The sequence below is a fragment of the Ixodes scapularis genome, unplaced genomic scaffold, assembly GCF_016920785.2.
Source record: "Ixodes scapularis isolate PalLabHiFi unplaced genomic scaffold, ASM1692078v2 PGA_scaffold2__306_contigs__length_199485367, whole genome shotgun sequence".
Lineage (NCBI taxonomy): Eukaryota > Metazoa > Arthropoda > Arachnida > Ixodida > Ixodidae > Ixodes > Ixodes scapularis.
Genome location: NW_024609857.1, coordinates 42,627,282 through 42,645,372, shown reverse-complemented (window position 1 = coordinate 42,645,372; position 18,091 = coordinate 42,627,282).

Sequence of the window (18,091 nt, the reverse complement as noted above, 5' to 3'; positions counted from 1 at the left end):
CCCCTCTTTCTTGCGGTGCTGAGCTTTCGTAAAAATTTCCACGTGTTCTCAAACGCAATTCTCACCGTTAGGGGTTTTAACAAACTTCTTCGGTAAATGACAACGAACGAGCAGAAAACATGTCTTCAGCTTACTGCCGCCCAGCCTCCGCAACGCTCCAAAAGGTTGACTGATAATCTTTGTCCCAAGGTGGCCATCCGGTGGCCGCACCTGAGCTGCAACGACCAAGCGGAGACACGCGATCCAGCAAATTGTCGTGGAGATCAATGGTATTGCTTGCACGGCGTACTATTTGTCTTCAGAGCAGACACAAGTGTCGCTGCGGTCGCCACGTCTTGATTGGGTGAGGTGTACCGTGACGTCTGGTGACGGACTCCGCTTCGCGTTCTGGCATCTGGCTGGCTTCCCTGCGTCCGTTTCCTCACAATCGGAGGTTTGTGATCATGCTGACCTACTGTTCAGCGCTGCAATGCAATTTCCAAAAAGAAGCTGGTATCATATGCTACCACCCGAAAACTTCGAGATTAAAGAGAGCATGGACAGTCAGACTAAGGATGGGAAAGGCACCGTCAACATCGGCCGTTGTGAGCTGTAAGCACGTTGAGAAGCGGGGCTTCGTTTACCCAGTGTACAAGGTGCTGGGTGAGACTTATGCCGACAGAATTTTCATAGCTTTTCCAACCGTTTTTGTCACGTTTACCTTTATAATTGGGTTATAAGTATGGAAAGCTATCGGTGGAGGCAACTCCGTCGATGAACCCCCCCCGCCCCCTCCACACGATATAAGGCGGTTGTGCAAGGGGTTGTGGAAGCGGCGGTGTAAGTGTTTCAGACACTGAAATTCTGTTCTTTGCAGATTCATGAGTTAAGCGCGAGACACATGCGCGAAAAATCCATCCGATCCGACGTCCGATCCGGCAGTACTACTGCCTGATCCGAAAAATTTGGTCGCTTCAGGCGTCAGATCGGCGATCCGACATGCGTCAAACGCGCCAGATAGTTTCGCACGGCGGACGGATTGTCGGATGCGTCCAGCCAATGACAGCACAGCTAGCGCGAACGTCATGATGACGTACTTGGTCTGTCAGGACGAATAAGAAAACGGGACGGGCGACGGGAAGCCGGACGCGTGGATCCCGCTGATCCATTCGAGAAAGATGGCCCCGGCAAAGAATGCACGCGCTAACAAGAACGAACTCCTAGCTTCGCTCGTGCGAGCTAAACCATCAATCTGGGACCAGAGATCTATGAACGCGGACCTCCGCTGGAGTGCTTGGAAGTTGGATCTCCTGGCGGAGCCGAACGGATCGTTGTGTCGCTTGCAAGGTCGGAAGCGTGTGCGTGTGTCTCAATTCGGAGCGGCGTTCGGACTGTCGGATCGGACAATTCTGCCGTCCATTTGTCTCGCGCTTTAGGAGAACATCAGACCCCGCTTTGCGGGCATACAAATGGCATTTAAGCCAAAGGCCTTTGGGCGGTCTCACTTGTAATTTTCTCCCCATGGCCCAGAATATATTTAACATGTTGCTCGAGCAGAGTGCAGCTTTTTCGCTGAGACGTTTTTGTTTAGAAACAAAGTTGAAAAAACCTCTTAATTTATTCAAACAATCAGCAGCGTTGATTGTGCGAGATGTAAATATATTGCAATGCTCCTGCAAGTGTGGTGGCATTTCTTCCTTTTCATATACCAGCTGTGATTCATGCACTGTCTGCCCTGGAAACCATGCTCGGAATGTTGGTTGAAGTTTCGCCTGCAGCTACAGACCATACCTCAATAAGGCCGCATATAATAATTCACATTTCCTACGTAAAATGCGCACAAAAAAAAAAAAAAACGAAAGTAATATGTTGACAGCTAACGCCGTCTCGGCCTTTGTAGGGCGAGTGAGGGGGTAAATTTTGTCCTCAGCATGACGTCACCCCGGCTCGCTGTAAAAGGTCGCCACCCAAACTTCTCGGTGCTAATAGTCTCACCATACAATGCACCTGTTATTTGTTTGGCCCCTGGTCATGAAATCATTCTCAGTTTGCCATTCCATCTCACCGAGAGCCCGATTTTGGTCATTGAGGTCTCAACCGGCTTGCACTAAAGAAGTATTAGCGAGTTCGTTTCACGGCACTCGTGCCCACGCGTGTCCACTCGCAGCGTGGAGCGGGTTTGTTTCAGCCGGCACTCCACGAGTGGTTGCACTCTCCGAGTTCGTTTCATTGCTGACACCCCACGCGTGCATGCACTCGCTGCACTGAGAAAATCGAGATTGCGCCAAAATGCAATCTCGTCGTGCCTCGCTCTGGCTAGGCCGGCAAGGTGCTGGAGCAGATGACGAAAGTTTGTCTGCTACGATGTGTCGCGGAACTGAAAGGAAAAAAGTAGATTTTCTGACAGAAATTGCGTCCCGCGGGCAACGGAATCAAACGCGAGCTTGAACTGTGAGCGTTTCCTATTTCATGAAGGAAGCAGTTGACAAACCGTGCTTTATTTGGAGGTTTTAAGTCGCTCTGTTGCCGTAAAAACGCTGAAATATACCAGTGTGTAAAGAAATGCTCAGAACAAATGCATCAGCGGCCCCCGAGATGTTTATCACCAACGTGTGCGGGTGAAAAATTGAACATTTGTCGACAAAACTGCTCGAGCAGAAACTTTGACTGCCCAATAAGCATCAGAGAAAGCTAAATTTAGTGATTTTACCAGAGGCTTGGGCAACATCATCATGTTTAACATTTACCTACTTCAGCTAACTTGCCCCGTCATATTTTGTTCGAGAAAGCTCTCGTTCTTGACGCCCTCACCAAAGCTAATATCTGCTCCACCTGTAATGACGATCGAAATCGAAAAGTTTTCCTGGGTATTCCAGCAGACTAGTTTTAAGGCGTACCCTTTCAGTAGTCCACGCGTAATGCCATACTCAAATGGATCAAGCTTCTGCTCGGACAGCATCATCCATTTTCTTCAGTGTAAACGGTTATGAGAATTGAAAGATCGCAACCAGCTGCTTTGTAGACAGCTGGTTGCGGAAATTTACGCCATCTGTAACTATCCCTATGACAGCCGAGTTGCTTGAAGTCATTGCAACTATAAACTACAGGCTGCAGCGACCAATCTTTGTAGATAAACGTTGGTAGCGACTGTACTCTCGCATTCCCACCCAACACTCCGAACAGCAAGGCGCCAGTTTCGGTTTGAGGTCGGTATTCTTTCTACAACATAGATGGCGGCAGCATCAGTCTTCCGCACTTGGTGCATTTGGCGAATTCGTTTGAGTCCAGTTCTCCGTGCAACACTCTGCGAGTGCGATGCATTCTGGGAGAGAACTCGAACGGTGCCAGTGCGTGTGAAACGAACTCGCTATAAAATACCGCTACCAGACGCATCGTTTGCTAACATGAGGGAATAATAATGAGTTTGTTTGCTACTAGGTAGGTATCATTCTCTGACAGAAACAAAACGACGAACAGACTGGCAAGTCATCTGCGAACAGAGCCAAAAAGGGACAATCGTCTGCTATGAATTGTGTGCTGCGCAGAGTGAGGTCAAAAACTAATTGAAATATGGAACATCGGCTATTTTTTCGGATGCGATTGTCCTGTGCTTCGTTTGGCTATGCTGATTTGTTTTATGGCTGTGTGTAACTTGACACCCACTGGTGCTAAAACAAGAGCTTGGGACAAGCACCCACCTTACCACGATATCAATCTCACTATCCGAAAGAGTATTGGATTTAATTACTGAGTGCCTTTTCCATTGACAAGAAGGCCCCAACATTTTCTAAGAACTCCAGTAGGGTTTTGTTGTTGCATCTTTATACTCGCAACTCATTCACTTTGCCAATTTCGTTTTTCTAGCCTGGCTCAGCTGGCAAGCTGAGCGGCGAGTCTGAAACTGTACCAATATTGTTTCCGGTCAGACTGTCCATTATTATTTATTGTTCTTCCCTGCTATTGTGATATGTCTGCACTGTAGTCATGACAGGGGCTTGAATGGTGGCTCCTACTTTCTACACATGGGTCCTAGGAAACATTTTGTAAGTGGTGAGGTGCCCACAATCATGGGCGTCAGCAAAGTGGCGGAAAAGGGGGGGGGGGGGATTATTCTGAAGGGGTGTAGCTTTCAAACCTATAACTTTGAAAGAAAACAAGGTTTGCCCCCCTCCCCCTCCTTTTCCTGCAAAACGTACTGCAGATGCCCATGCCCGCAATCTAGGCCAACGGTTCTGGAAAGAGGGTTTGTGGAACCTCTCCGTAAAGGCATTTTAGGAGTCCGCAAAACTCTGCCGGCAATAATTTTTTTTTTTTAAATATGGTTTGGGGCATTGAGTTGAGCCCAGTCCAGCCATGGCACATTCACAGCTCCGGGAGAAAAAGGAATCTACAGAAGAATACCTCTTTTCATTCTTCCCCCTTTTTATTCTTGGTAAACACGTTTGCAGTCCACCCCCCCCCCCCCTTCCCCTTTTTCTACACTGCCTGGCGTCTCCCATCACTTCTGCCAGTCCAAAAAGGGTTTGCTTGCCACGATTGGCAGTTTCCTTCTTCTCTCTATAGCATCCTTTCTGCTAAAGTGGAAAGAATGTAGACGGAGCTTCTTCCCCTCACCGTACCGTCTTAACCTGCAACATACTATACTCTCGGGAACAAGATAGTAGCCTTGTATCTTTTCTGCCGCCACAAATGCTGTGCTTAGCATGTTTTTGGCAGAGGCTTTTGCTGCCACCACATGCCACGCTATGAAGTGGAGTGCCACGGTGTGTGCGTGCCACATGTCGCATAAAGCAGTGCACTTTCAAGCTGCGTGGATGCAATGACGGCAGAAAAAACACCAGCAGAGCGGACAATACAGAGCATGTTATTAACAGCACTGGTTAATTCCCAATAAATCACAATCTGAATCATTACTGTAAAACCATTTATTTTTGCAAATCGGTCACAGAGGACATAATCGCGGCCACTAAATTTTGCGAATTCCAGACGCATGCATTCAAACTCTCAAAGAGATTATAAAAGCAATTTCGAAATTTTATTTGACGTCTAAAATGGGCGTCGGGCTCATCTCAGACACTCTTGACCAAGTTCCAGCCCGAACAGAAGTTTGTGTGCCGCACCAATCAATTAAACAGTTGTGGTAATATTTGCGCGGGGACGATGCCTGAGACCCCCCCCAAGACGGCGGCAGAAAGGTGAACTAAAGTGCGCCGTCAAAGCGTGACGACAACGGGCTCCTCGTCAGGCGATTACTTCAAACGGTTTCAACGAATGATGCGCTCTTGGTTTAGAATTCGGTAGTGAGATGGCATACAAAAAAGTAATTTGAATGTTGGATAATTTTTTTAAAGCTGTAGTTCGGAATTAATAGGTTTCATAGTGTGTGTAGGAATAGGTTCCATAGCATGTGTAGCGTGTGGGATGACAAGGAAGAAGACTTGTGGAAATAAATGACAGCTGTATGCTGTGCTGGTTTTGAGACGGTGGTGTGTATGTTCCTTTTTGTTTCCTTGTCTCAAGGAAACAAAATTTTGACAGCAAATTTTGAACCCTGCTAGTGCACACCTTTCTGATCCAAAACTGACTTCGAGACCCAGTAGGTTTCAAAGCCGGTTTCAAATAAGAAAACCAACGCAAAAGTCAACTTCGAAACCTGGGATGTTTTGAAGTGATTTTTGGCGTTAGTTCCCGAAAAGATATGTCATCAGTTTGGTGGCCGGGAGCTAAAAGCATTTCATGCTTAAAATCATACTCATCAGTGCGGCCTTTATTATTCTCTGACTGAATCAATTCTGCTTTTATATGCAGGAGGGAACCATTTGGCTTTTCGAAGGCTTTACTGTGGTCATGGCGGCCTACTGGCTTTTCGGCTTCGCCCATGGCCAGAAAACATACAATACGAGCTGCCTTCTTGAGAGGCTTTGTCTTATTCTAATCTACTCACAGCTACGGCCAGTTGCAATCAAGGTGATTAATACAATCAAGAAAACACCTGTAGCCTGAGTGCTGATCACATAGTGCAATCGCCAAAGTCTGTGAAACTCCTGCCAGTATTGTTCCGATTTTCGAAATCATTAAAGGCTTCGTTTGTTTTTCTTGAGATGGCAGCTGCAAGTTGTGTGGCTCACATACCTAAGTATGCTTCAATTCATGGCCAGCTTTATTCGTTTATATTCATCACATTTCTCTAGTCCTCAGTGTTGTTTCCTAGTCATCAAACTATTAGGCACCTGTATGGAGTAGTTACATTTTGTTTTTACGTTTTTATAAAAATGGTTTGTGTCACCCTGTCTGGAATTCATCACCCTTACTACGAAATGTCAAATTAATCTCACGTTGAGATACTTTATGATCGGCATTAAATGTTGTGTTTCTTTATCACTCCTGTTCATACTTTGTATATTACTTCAGTCAAAAGACACCACCAGTGTTCAATACGCCTCGCCCGAGCACAAGCTTTTCAGCCTGGATAAGGTGAGCGTGAGTGAGCACGTACTAAGCAGTACCGAAGGTAATGAGCGTGCACTGCTGCATTTTCAAAGTTTCAGAAATGCTCTTTTTTAGAAAAAAAATAAAAGCCAGGCATTGTTGTGGTATATTCATAACATTGTGGCTTTCTTGAAGAATGCGGGCATTCTGAAGGTGTTGCCGAAGGCTTGCCAGGGTGACAGCGCGGTCGAAGGCGACAAGTGCGAGCTAGTACACACTCTATCGCAAGCTCTTGTTCTGCGAAAGCGCTTCGCAAAGTCGCTCTTGCATGCCTGTAGCCTTTGCTGCCCTACAGTGGTAATGGTAGGCAACTCCGGCTGACACAAGAAATCATCCCATCGCTGCCACACTCCGTTTCCCTTTAAAGGGTTGGTGAACCGAAATTTCGATTTCAGAAAACGATGCAGAAGCCGTAGGCGGGACGCTACAATCCCTAAAACACTACTTGTAGTCACAAGGCGATATCTCGAATGGACGGCCGTATTTTTGGAGAAAGAGGCTGAGATTGAAGGAGGCCGATGAGGCGCGTGACGTCGAGATATCTCGTTTTCTCCTCTCTGCTTCGCCCCCTCAAGGCGGCGAGGCGGAGAAGACGCGAGGTCGTTCCCTCTCCTTCTCGGAGAAACAAGACAAACAAATTTGTCAAATGCGCCTCCTTTTTTTAAAAAATAAGGTCATCCATTCGAAATATCGCTGTACGAGTGATGTTTTAGTGTTTGTAGCATCTTGTTACACGCTTTTGCCGCCGTGTTTTATGGAATCCAGATTTCGGTTCAACATCCCTTTAAGTACAAGTGAAACTGAAATGCCAAGAATGAGCACGTTGTCCTGAACGACAGTTGCACTGCACAAGCGCGCATGCTTAGCAACATTCAAAGCATGGAGCTTGCTCTTAAAGCCTCTGCATCAGGCTTCCTGTTGCAGCTCGTGGTACCGAAGCAAGCTTTTGGGCAGACACTTTTTTATAAGCAGAAACTTCACCTGGCATCGCAGAGCTCCGACCGGTACTCGGAGTACTTAGTTGCGGTACTTTAGATAAAACAGAACGGCAACAGGTGAAGTACAAACTTCACCTGCATCGCAGTACTCCGACCGGTACTCGGAGTACTTACTTGCGGTATTTTAGATAAAACAGAAGGGCATTGAGCAGTGCAAAACTATGATTATTGTCAGGTAAGAAGTATTCAGTTGCAGTAATTGTTTTGCTTTACATACAAAAAGGTTGGAGTATGCTTAAATGCTGGGCTAGCAACCAATTGCTACCAGGGGCCCTATACTACACGACAAGACTAAGCGGAATCAAGGGACCGGGAGCCATCCAGCGACCTGGATGCAAAGATGGGTTCAGCTTCCACGGGATTGGTGCCACCTGGATCTTGTCCCAAAGGGCCAGCAGCAGCTGGATAGCCTCGCATTGCGATGCGGGGATGGGGATGTTGAGCGAGCTCGGGGCATGCCGCCCACTCAGTGTGAGGGCCAGGTGCTCCCACTGACTGGCTAGGTGCATGTTGATGAGTTCCTGGAAGGTGTTGTTTACACTTAGCCGCCGGAGCTTGGCGTTCAACGCGTACGGCGGCACCCCCAATGCCAGCTAGTACCCCTTGCGAATAATCACGTCCATCTTGCCCTTACCTCTCGACAGCAGGTTGAGATATGGATTTGCGCTGGCGATGTGGCTCACGACGAGTGGTTGGGTCAGCCGGATCAGGTCCGACTCCTCGAGCCCGTGTCTGTGACTCGTTATCCTTCTCACCATGCGCATGACTTGCGTGGTTGTCTTGACGAGTCGGTCGACCGTGTACTTGGCTCCGCCGTCCCGCTGGAGGTGAAGGCCCCAAGATCCGAACCCGCTTCACCACCGGCACGGGGGTACCATCCTTTAACGTGAGGCGGATGTCCGCCTTCTTCTTCTTCGGGAATTGGCTTGCCCGCGCGGAGGAGCAACAGCTGAGACTTATCGGGGGCGCGCTGGAGGTTGCCGGCCTCGAGGTAGTTCTGCACCGTCTCGATGACTTCTTCGAGGAAGTCTTGCCTCCCGCTGTCCGATCCCGACGTAGCCCAAATCGTCAGGTCGTCCACGTAGAGTGGCATAGAGTGTATGCTTCATCCGGGGAATCCGTTCCAGTAGAGGAGGCGGCTTGCACATCGCCAGGTAACAAGGTGGGTGACAGGACCGAGCCTTGCCGGTTGCCCTTGCTTGGTATCGGGATGGTGGTTGTGCGGATGGACTCGATTCCGATGGTGGTCATCTAGTTGCTCAGGAAGTCCCGCACATAATCATACATCCGGGGCCCGCACCCAGTTGAGGCCAAGTTCTCGAACGCCAGCGTGTGACTGACGTTGTCAAAGGCGCCCTTTATATCCAGGGCCAGGACCGCCCGTGTTGTCGTACAGGAGATTCTGTCAAGGATATCCTCCTTGATCTGAAGCAGGACATCCTGCGTGGAGGTGTGACCAGAACCCGAAAATGGTGTTCATGGTGGCATTGAGTTCATACAGGATGGTCCCCTCAAATATCGCTGTAAACAGCTCATCAGGGCATGGGCATTTAAAAAGCTGAAATGGAGTGTCCAGGTCTGTGACGCTCGGCGGTATACCTGATAACCTCTATTTCTTTTGGATCCTTTCAAGGGAGTATATTTTCCACTTCGGGGCACTTTTCTTGTTTCTGGCACTTACTACTGAAGGAACTGTTTCACCCTCACTTTCTTCTTTGCTTTCACAGCACTCATTTGATGTTAATGTGGAAGGGAATTGGCCGGATTCCACTCTTCGTTCCTACGTAAAATGTGCTGGCGTCCAATACCTGCCACAAAAAGGGTACTTAAGATTCCAAAAATAACTAAGAGTGTGTAAACATATGATGCCAGCATTTCTTTTTTTTTATTTCCAATGAGCAACATTATATTATGCCAAAACTCTCCCTAAATGCACACTGCATTTCACAGCGCGCTAAACTCTGCCGGAAAAATCGGCGCCTGCACGCAAAGGGGCGTCGTTTCCTCAGCAGTGTATTTTACCTTGTGAAATTTTAAGGCGCTCCTTTCTTTTGCAGCTAGAACATCCTTAAAAATACTAAAAATGCGTTCGCCACGGACGACCGAGTCTTCCGCCGACAAACGCTGTCGTTTGCATACGATACGCCTTGAAATTTTCACCCCATGGTCGATCAGGCGCCGATTTTTCCAGTTGCTTTCCCATACCTTGAGCCACCCAGAAACACCGCGCGCGCCCGTAAATTAAAAAAAAAAAGAAAAGAATGGAACGGCATTGAGTATTTTGTTTACTTACCGACTTTGCACGTGGACCGCGCCACGTTGCGCTGCCTGATGCACCCGCGTTTTGGAACTTCCCTCCGAAGATGAAGCCACTGAAGCCACGGCGGTAATCGGACTGGTAGGCTGTTCCCTTTCGAACGGGCGGAAGAAGACTACGAAGCATTCGGCAGCGAACGGGCGGAAACTCGATTACGTACAGCTTCAGTAGTCGACGCTTTGTTTTCTCGATTGCGTTCGCGGCGTTCATCGTGGACTCGCGCACTCGGCCGTAGCCGAACGGCCGAACCAGCTGGACGGCTGCCGGCGCGCGTACCGACAGCGTCGCCATAGCAACCACGCCGCGAGTGTGGTTGCCAGACAGAATTCACACGATTTTTTTTTTCTCGTCACTCACGTTGAGTTACTAGAAGTTAGGCGCGTATCATTATAATACATTATGCTGTAAGAAGTTATTAAGGGATATGTGTACCTACCTAAGAAAAATTCAGAAAAAATATTATTGAAAAATAAAATTGGCGTAATCTTTTCATATCTTGATTAAGACTAGCGTGGTCACTGGGCTAACCGATGCGCGAAATAGGAGGGCATATATACCGCTCGGGGCACTTGTTGGTTTGTATAAGTAGGATGTATGTACTATTTGTTGTGTGTTGTGCAATTGATCAATGCTTGTATCCCCGTGTGTACGTTCAGTGTTGTGCGTATGTCCATGTCGTGAGTAGATGTAACTGCGGGCGGGCAGCAAAATAAAAAAAACTGCTGTTTTCTTTTTGCAAATGTTTATCACTTTTTTTTTTTCGTCGCTAGATGGTGGTTGTCGCCGCCCAATTTGAAAAGTGTGGCGGTTGGTGATCTATAACTATTAGAGGGCTGGATGCCATTAGTCCATCCGTCGTGTTGATCGCTCCGAGTTGTTCGGTTCCGCTGGTAGCTGTGTGGCCGTGTCGCCGTGTTATGCTGCCTGATTGCAACAAAAGGAGGTTAGGCGGCTTCCCCAGCGCGTGTTCTAGGTGCTGAATGCCGCTGTTCACGCACAAACGTTCATGAGTGGCTAACGCACGTAACAGAGGTGAGCACAAGCAATAGTTAATCGAGAGCCACACGGAGCGCGAGTGCGATACCTCCTAGCCGCTGTCGACAGAGGGTGTCGGAGCGATTCGTTGTCAACTTGTCGTCCACGGCAAGTGGGCGTTTTGTTCAATAAAGCCAGCCTGTTAGTGTTTTGTAAAGCTATCCCTTCTTTATAAGCGCTTCTGATGCGATGAAAATGCGACCGGCATTGAGCAGGCCGAGCGAGACTTCGGCGACAGTCTCGGCTGTTCAGTCTCCAGCGGTTTCGGCCTTACTCGTACTATTTGCGGTGTTGGCGCTTGGACATAGAGATGTTTGGAAAGTTTTTTGCGCCTACAGATGACACCAAACGAGCGTGCGAGCCGTATGCTCTTGCTCCGGCGAGAAGCCGCGTACGGCTCGCCAGGCTCGTATCGCCTGTCGCATACTGGCCGCCATATTGTTTTTAGGGTGTTAGCAGTTAACACGATTTTCACCACCTCCGGCGGCTAACACCCTTACACGAATAAAGGCGTTAGCCAGAGGACGAGCCATTTACACGAATAAGGGTGTAAAAATTTTAAGTGTGTATTCATCGCGGTGCTGCAGCATCAATGAAATCAGTCACTGCACTCCGTTTCATCTTATCTTTAAGCACAGCGGATGTTACGCGCCATCGGAACCAATCGAAGGCCTTGTGAGTGTCACGTGACCTTAGAGAGGGGGCACAGCGACACGCGGAAATCGAATCAAAGGCCACGCTATCTTAGCCAATCCCCAGAAGGGGATTGGCTAAGATAGCTCGTAGCGTCCGCTGCGTACGGACGTAAGTTGAAACGGGGTTTAGGCGGGATCTTCTTTTATATATGAAAGTCTAGTGACGTCACTCCCCCAGTCGCAAGCTGCCGTCGCCGCGGCAGCAGGCGCCGTTATCAGACATTATGCGGTTTGCACTCACACGAGGGCTTCGAATGACGTCGACCCTGATTTCAAAGGAGACATGCTGTTTTGCTTTCAATTGTTCGCCGGGAGTTTTTTGCTTACAACGACGACACGTAAATTTACGACGAAAATATTCCCTGGAGAAGGGGGACAAGACGGACAAAGTACAAACACAAATCTCCAAACGCAGCTAAGTGACTAGTGCGCGTTTGTAAAGATCAGCCATTTCCGGGTGTCGAACCCGGGACCTCTCCATTACAGGTGGAGCGCTCTACCAACTAAGCTAACGAGGGGTTAGACGTGAGTAGTGCAAACAGGTTTTATCAGCTGCCACCAGTCTAAGAGCCACAAGGGTGTTAGCCTTAAATATTAGCCTTAAAAAGGCAAGCTTTTCACCCTTGTTGGTGTTAGGCTGGTGGCAGCTGATAAAACGTGTTTGCCCTACTGACGTCTAACCCTCGTTACCTCAGTTGGTAGAACGCTCCACTGGAAATGGAGAGGTCCCGGGTTCGATACCCGGACCAGGGTGATTCTTTTGGTAGCGCACCAGTCACCTAGCGGCGTTTGGAGATTTGTGTTTTTTTTTTTTTTGTTCCTCTTGTTCACCCCTTCTACAGGAATTATTTTCGTCATTCTTGTCCAGCTCGCTTGCACTTTTGCATTTAATTGCATTATAACGAACATTTGCTTGGCTGGTAGAAGCATACAGCTTCGCTGTAAAATTATCGAGAAGATTCTACACTCCACCTCCCCTTAAGTTGTTGCAACACGCATTCCATATGCGGCGAGGATCGCCGCTGCACCCCCCCCCCCCCCCCCCCGCCTTCATGTTCCCGCGAATCTTTCTCAAAAACATAGGAAGGTCGATTATAGTAACAACAATAACAAAAAAATATAGGCCCGTTTTTATTTTTCTCCGAAATATCTATGCTCTTTCGTATTTGTGTGCATCTATGTGTGTTCAACTGTGTTCAGCCCTTCAGTGTACTATCTATCATCTGGCACGATGAAGACCACGGGGACGCTGGGAGCGAGTGCACATTTGACACATCTTCGCGCTTGGTGGCACAAAGAGAGAAGGCGCGTAGTTCAGCCTCCGAGCCTCAAACACGGCAGGCATTGATTCATGGCTGGCCGCGACGTCGCGTAGAGTAGCACCTATATAATGCGTACCCGAGATTCGGCCGGCGCCTACGCCACAACGTTTGCAGTCGGAGCGGTAACCGCATCACGTTTTCGAGACATGTACTCCAAGTGTTCGGTCTTCTTCGTTGTACTCGTGCTGAGCTGCCTTGTCGTGGACAGCCAGGCCGTCGTAAGCTATTCTGAATTCAGGAAGAGATTGCTCAGCGTCAATCCTGGCACGTTGACGCCTCAGTGCAGAAAAGGTAAGTTATCCGCGTTCGGATGTTTTCCACTGCCGAATATCGACACAGCGTCAAACACCAAAGCTAAAAAAGCTCGTTTATTTTCTTCTAGTTTTCAAGAACTGCAGCGCGGAAATGATGGGGCTTCTTGGTCTGCTGGACGTCATCAAGAATCGATGGGAAGACTACATTGTAAGATTCTTGCAGCTATATGTCATATACATCCCTTAACGTAAGCCAGTTGTTGCTTCAGACAAATCGTTTTCGTTTTTTTTCTTGAAAGCTCCGCACGGGTAAGGGGCTCTCATAGACTTGGTCAGACGATGGACTGCTCGAACGGTTCCTTATGGTGTCTGATAGCATAAGAACAGAAGGGTGTAGCAGATTCCGAGTACGTTATTATTGCTATGCAGACAACGGAAGTGCGGCATTAAAAATAAGAACGCCGAAGAGCGAACCGCGCAGTAAGAAGCGTGGACGGAATAGGCCCCGCAGTGCTTTTTGTAAATTGTCCGTGATTGAAGAAAACTGCTTCTTATATCATTACCTAGCTATTATACAAACTATATACTAAGACTAAGGCGGCTGGCATTTGGTGAGAACATCGTCGATGCGTACTATTTCTAGAGGCCTCTCGGGGACTACGCATGCATAGCCGTCGTCGAATCAGATTAGAAACTTGGTTTCAATAGTTTAATGCCATTGCGGGTAGGCGCACTTCGCAACCTCCTTCTATGGAAGCACGATCCGCTCAAGTTACCCTGGTGTCATAAAAGACTTGTACACGGCGTTAACGTTTTTTTCGCGCCACCTTCTCAAGGAGTGTAGCTCCTGCAATGCTCCAGCGAGGTAAAAAGTAGGGAGCCGTCTAGTGAAAGCTAGAGTTGGAGCACATGGCTTCGTTTCGCGTCTAACAACAGTGTTTGCGAGTGAGGCTCAAGACGAACCCACGTGCTCTTGCAGCAGTGGGGGCTGCAGCACTGTGGAAACTAAAGTCACTGGATGTGGGGAACCTAGCGCCATTGCCTTCCCTGCCTGGGAGCAGGACACGAGCGTACTCAGATACAAACAACTCAAACCTTGCAAGGCGATTGGCTGATTAGCGCCCGTTGCCATAGCAATTGCCATTTCGGTCCTTTCAAATAATTCAAAGTTTCGAAAAAGTTGTTCTGAGCTAGCTGCGCATGGATCGCCAGGGAGCGTCACAGCACTGAAATCGGTCCTCCCTAATATAAGCGTCTTTGGAATTGTGTACTTATGCAATCAACTCATCACTCATGCTAATCTCCAAACATATTTTAAAACAGAACAATTATTTCTCAATGTCGTCAAGCAGTGACGCCGAATTCGGTTCCGGTTCGAAGATGTGCGCTTTTTTCCCCTGTGTGTGGATGACAAAATCTGAGCGTGAAAGAAATGCTTTTATAAATTAAGCTGTCACCGAGAATTTAAATCGACTCACCAAGGAGAGGGCCAAAAAGAAACTGCTCATTCAATGAATCAAAATGGCGACACTACGGGGAGGTTGGCGCTACTTTCCTATGATCCAGTCACTTTAGTGGAAGCTACCGTGACTGGCAAGTCCTGGCAGCGTAGCACGAAAGCGTTGACGCCAAGGGGCAGGCTTGCACTCGCTACTTTTTAATGTAATTAAATATAACTTCAATCTACTCAGCTTTTGACATATAAGATTGACGTTACTAATTACTTCCGTAAAAACGTAATGGATTACATTATTCATTACATTACAAATAATTGTCGTTTAAGCTTTCCGATGTACTTCTCGTCTGCTATTCTCATCTGCTATACTCATCTGCCACACTCACTCTCTAATTTGTATTTTGTATTGTATTAGCATTACAGGTAATAAAAAAAACTTTACAGTCATCCCACACCAAACTCCCGGGGGTTATACCGACCATCGTTAATTTCTTGGAGGAAAAAACAAACTAGGGTGCATGTTGTTTAGCGAATGGCTACTGCAATGCCCCGAGGAAATCTTTCTGCGCGTTCAAGAGTCTTTCTGCGCGTTCAAGAACCTCGCCGTCTTGCGCGCGCAGTGCAAGGGGCGACCCGAGCCGTCTCGTGCACTGTCGTCTGCCTCCTCTGCATTGAAGTTTTGACGGCGCCACGCATGCGCCGGATATTTGGTGAGATCGGTCTAATTCACGGTGGAAGAAATACATCTAGGCGGTGACTCTGGCCGCCCTTCCCGCGGGGAGCGAGCGACCAGGTCGTGTTCGGAGCTAGCCTCGAACCAGGAGTATGCTCTTTTTCACCTTATGATGTACCGCAGGAAAGGCTGCAAGCGCGAGCTCCTTGCTCTGGTACACATCTCGGCGGCACAAGCTCTCGTGACTTAAGAGCGGCTGCCAACGCTATGAGCTCGCGCTTCTTGCCTTTGCTCGGGGCTAGAGCTCGCGCTTCTAGCCCCAAATTGCAGTTGGGAACGAAGCACGTCTTTTCCTTTCTATGGGAAAGACGTGCTTCGTTCCCAACTGCAATTCGGTGTACCGGAACTGCGCAGAGCGACTGTCCTTGTTTAAAGCTCCATCGAATGACGCTGGCCTGGAGCAGTGGCGTTGTGCAATCCCGAGGGCCGATCGCAAGTGACTACCTAGTCTCCTCACCTCGTTGACCAATTGAAGACCGAGCTTGGCAGTCTAATTTCTGTCGAAGACTGGGAATACGAAAATGTCTGGACAGAAAAGGCTGAAGAAACCAAGGCTGCGGACTGCATACTATATCATGTAACTAGGTTTTTAAGTGTGAAAATGAAAAAAAGCTACACGCTGCCCTGCATGCCGATCCGCTTTCACCATCGACAAGAACACTTCTGATGAAGCAGCACTGACAAACGTGAAGAACGAAGGAGGCCTTATACACCCCAACAAGAACCTTTTCCAGCTACTGAAGAAAGCGGAACAGTTCTTTGTGGAAAATAAAAGCCACTAGACTGTCTACTGAGACACAATCGACAGCGTTCTTGACACATGCACATTAACGTTTCCATGCGCTGAACACAAAGAAAAAATTGCCCAGTTGCTCCAAAACTACTCCGGCATGCGAATGCGACAACTCTGTAAGCATATTACGATGAGTAGGAACAAGCTCAACAAAAAAGAAATCAGCAAAACAGCGCTCGTCTTAGTTTAAAAGCATGGGCGAGAAACGCAGGATGTAGGAGATGATGTTCTTTGGTAGTATGCAGTAAATTCAGCTTTGTGTACATTTTAAAGCAAAAACTATTTTTCAGGCATTTTTTTACCTGTAAGACGGGGTGACACCATATTGTGAGAGTGTGAATAAAGAGTGATTTATGTCCTATAACTGTTACTATTGTTCGACTTTTAGTCACTGTGTCATCATGCCAGTTAGTACGTCATCATACTTTGTCACCATTTCAGTCACTATGTCGCCATAAATAGAATTTTTTTCTGCTCACAAGGTTTGTACGTTCCACAGTACAAGTTGACATCGTATGCATAAACAATTTGGAAAGCTATAACCTTTATGTGCATGTAACGAATTATTTAGGCCCCACTATGTAACACTATTGGAATTCATTTTTTTCAATAAGAAGGCAGGAGCAGGGTGGAAAAAATTACCCGACCTCCTATAAAGCCACTCAATGTGTGTAAACAATTTACGAAACTATTATTAAACATGATGTTTGACAAAACATTCGAGCACGACCCAGCTGTTTACTCTAAATTACTCTAAATTATTGAAGGCCCAGTAGATTATTCCGGGAAGTTTTATATTTATACGAGTATTTTTGTCACGTTGAGTCATCATCGGAATGTTCTTGTTTCAAAAAACAGGAACCACACGGGGGAAAAGGCAATCAGTGCCAGTGCGCCAACATAAATCCATCATTTCACTACACAGTCTGTCTATGCTGGAAAAAGCGGTGAAGAAACTGCATAGTGACATCGCCGGTGGAAGGAGCCTAATCTCCATCGCCAAGAAACTACATCGGAAGAGAACTGCACCGTGGCGTGTCCAGTGACGTCGCCGAGCAGTGGCGATTGAATAGGTGAGCGGCGTTTGGCAACTTCCGGTTCCTTAGGAAATTTTGTTTCACCATTGACAAGCACAACAATGAGCTGAAAGCCTGTGCAAGCATAATTTTGAAACCTCCAGACTGTAGTTTTCAGAACCATGCTTAGACAGGCTTGCAGATTATCGTCGCCGCTTGTCAACAGCTAAACAAAATTTCCTAAGGAACCGGAAGTTGCCACACGCCGCTCACCTATTGAAGCTACATCGTTTTTTTTTTTTTTTCGCTACGGGGAATTTCGTAGAATCGCCGAGTAGGCTAGCGCACACTAGAGCCACTCGATATGGCAGCTACGCTGCCATATCGAGTGGCTCTAGCGTACATTAGCTCGGAGCACGTGGAGCAAAAGCTCGCGCTGCAGAACCAAGGGATCCTGGGTTCAATCCCCGCCCCTGCCCGTTTCGATCTGGATGAGCATCGTACCGGCGTGCGGACGTGTATCACTACTGCGTGATGCACGTTAGAGACCCCGGGCGAGCAGTCGTACTGCACCGGCTAAATTGCTTATCTACAGTGGGTAACAATGTCGCCATGTTCAGGCAGACTAACCTCCTGCTGTATAAACAACAAACGACAAATTTTACTTTTTGACTATGTTTGACTGCGTTGGTGTAACTTCTCTCGTGCTGCACGAGAAAGAAAAATATGTTCTTTCTGGGGCTAAATTTTCGGTGAAGTTGGAAGCAAAAAAGAAGAAAAGAGAATATTTCATTTAAGTTAGGTTCGTATAGTTTAACAGAATAAGAAGAAAATCAGTTAGTCCCACGGTGAGCATGATCTTTTCTTTATGTGTATGTTTAATCTAGTTCAGCTGGCATTACCTGAAGTAGTTGCTTTAAAATAAAGCATATTTTTCTCTCTCTCTCTCCCTGAAGTATGAACGAACTAGCTCAACTTAAGCCTGTTACCGTTGCTTGCTTGGC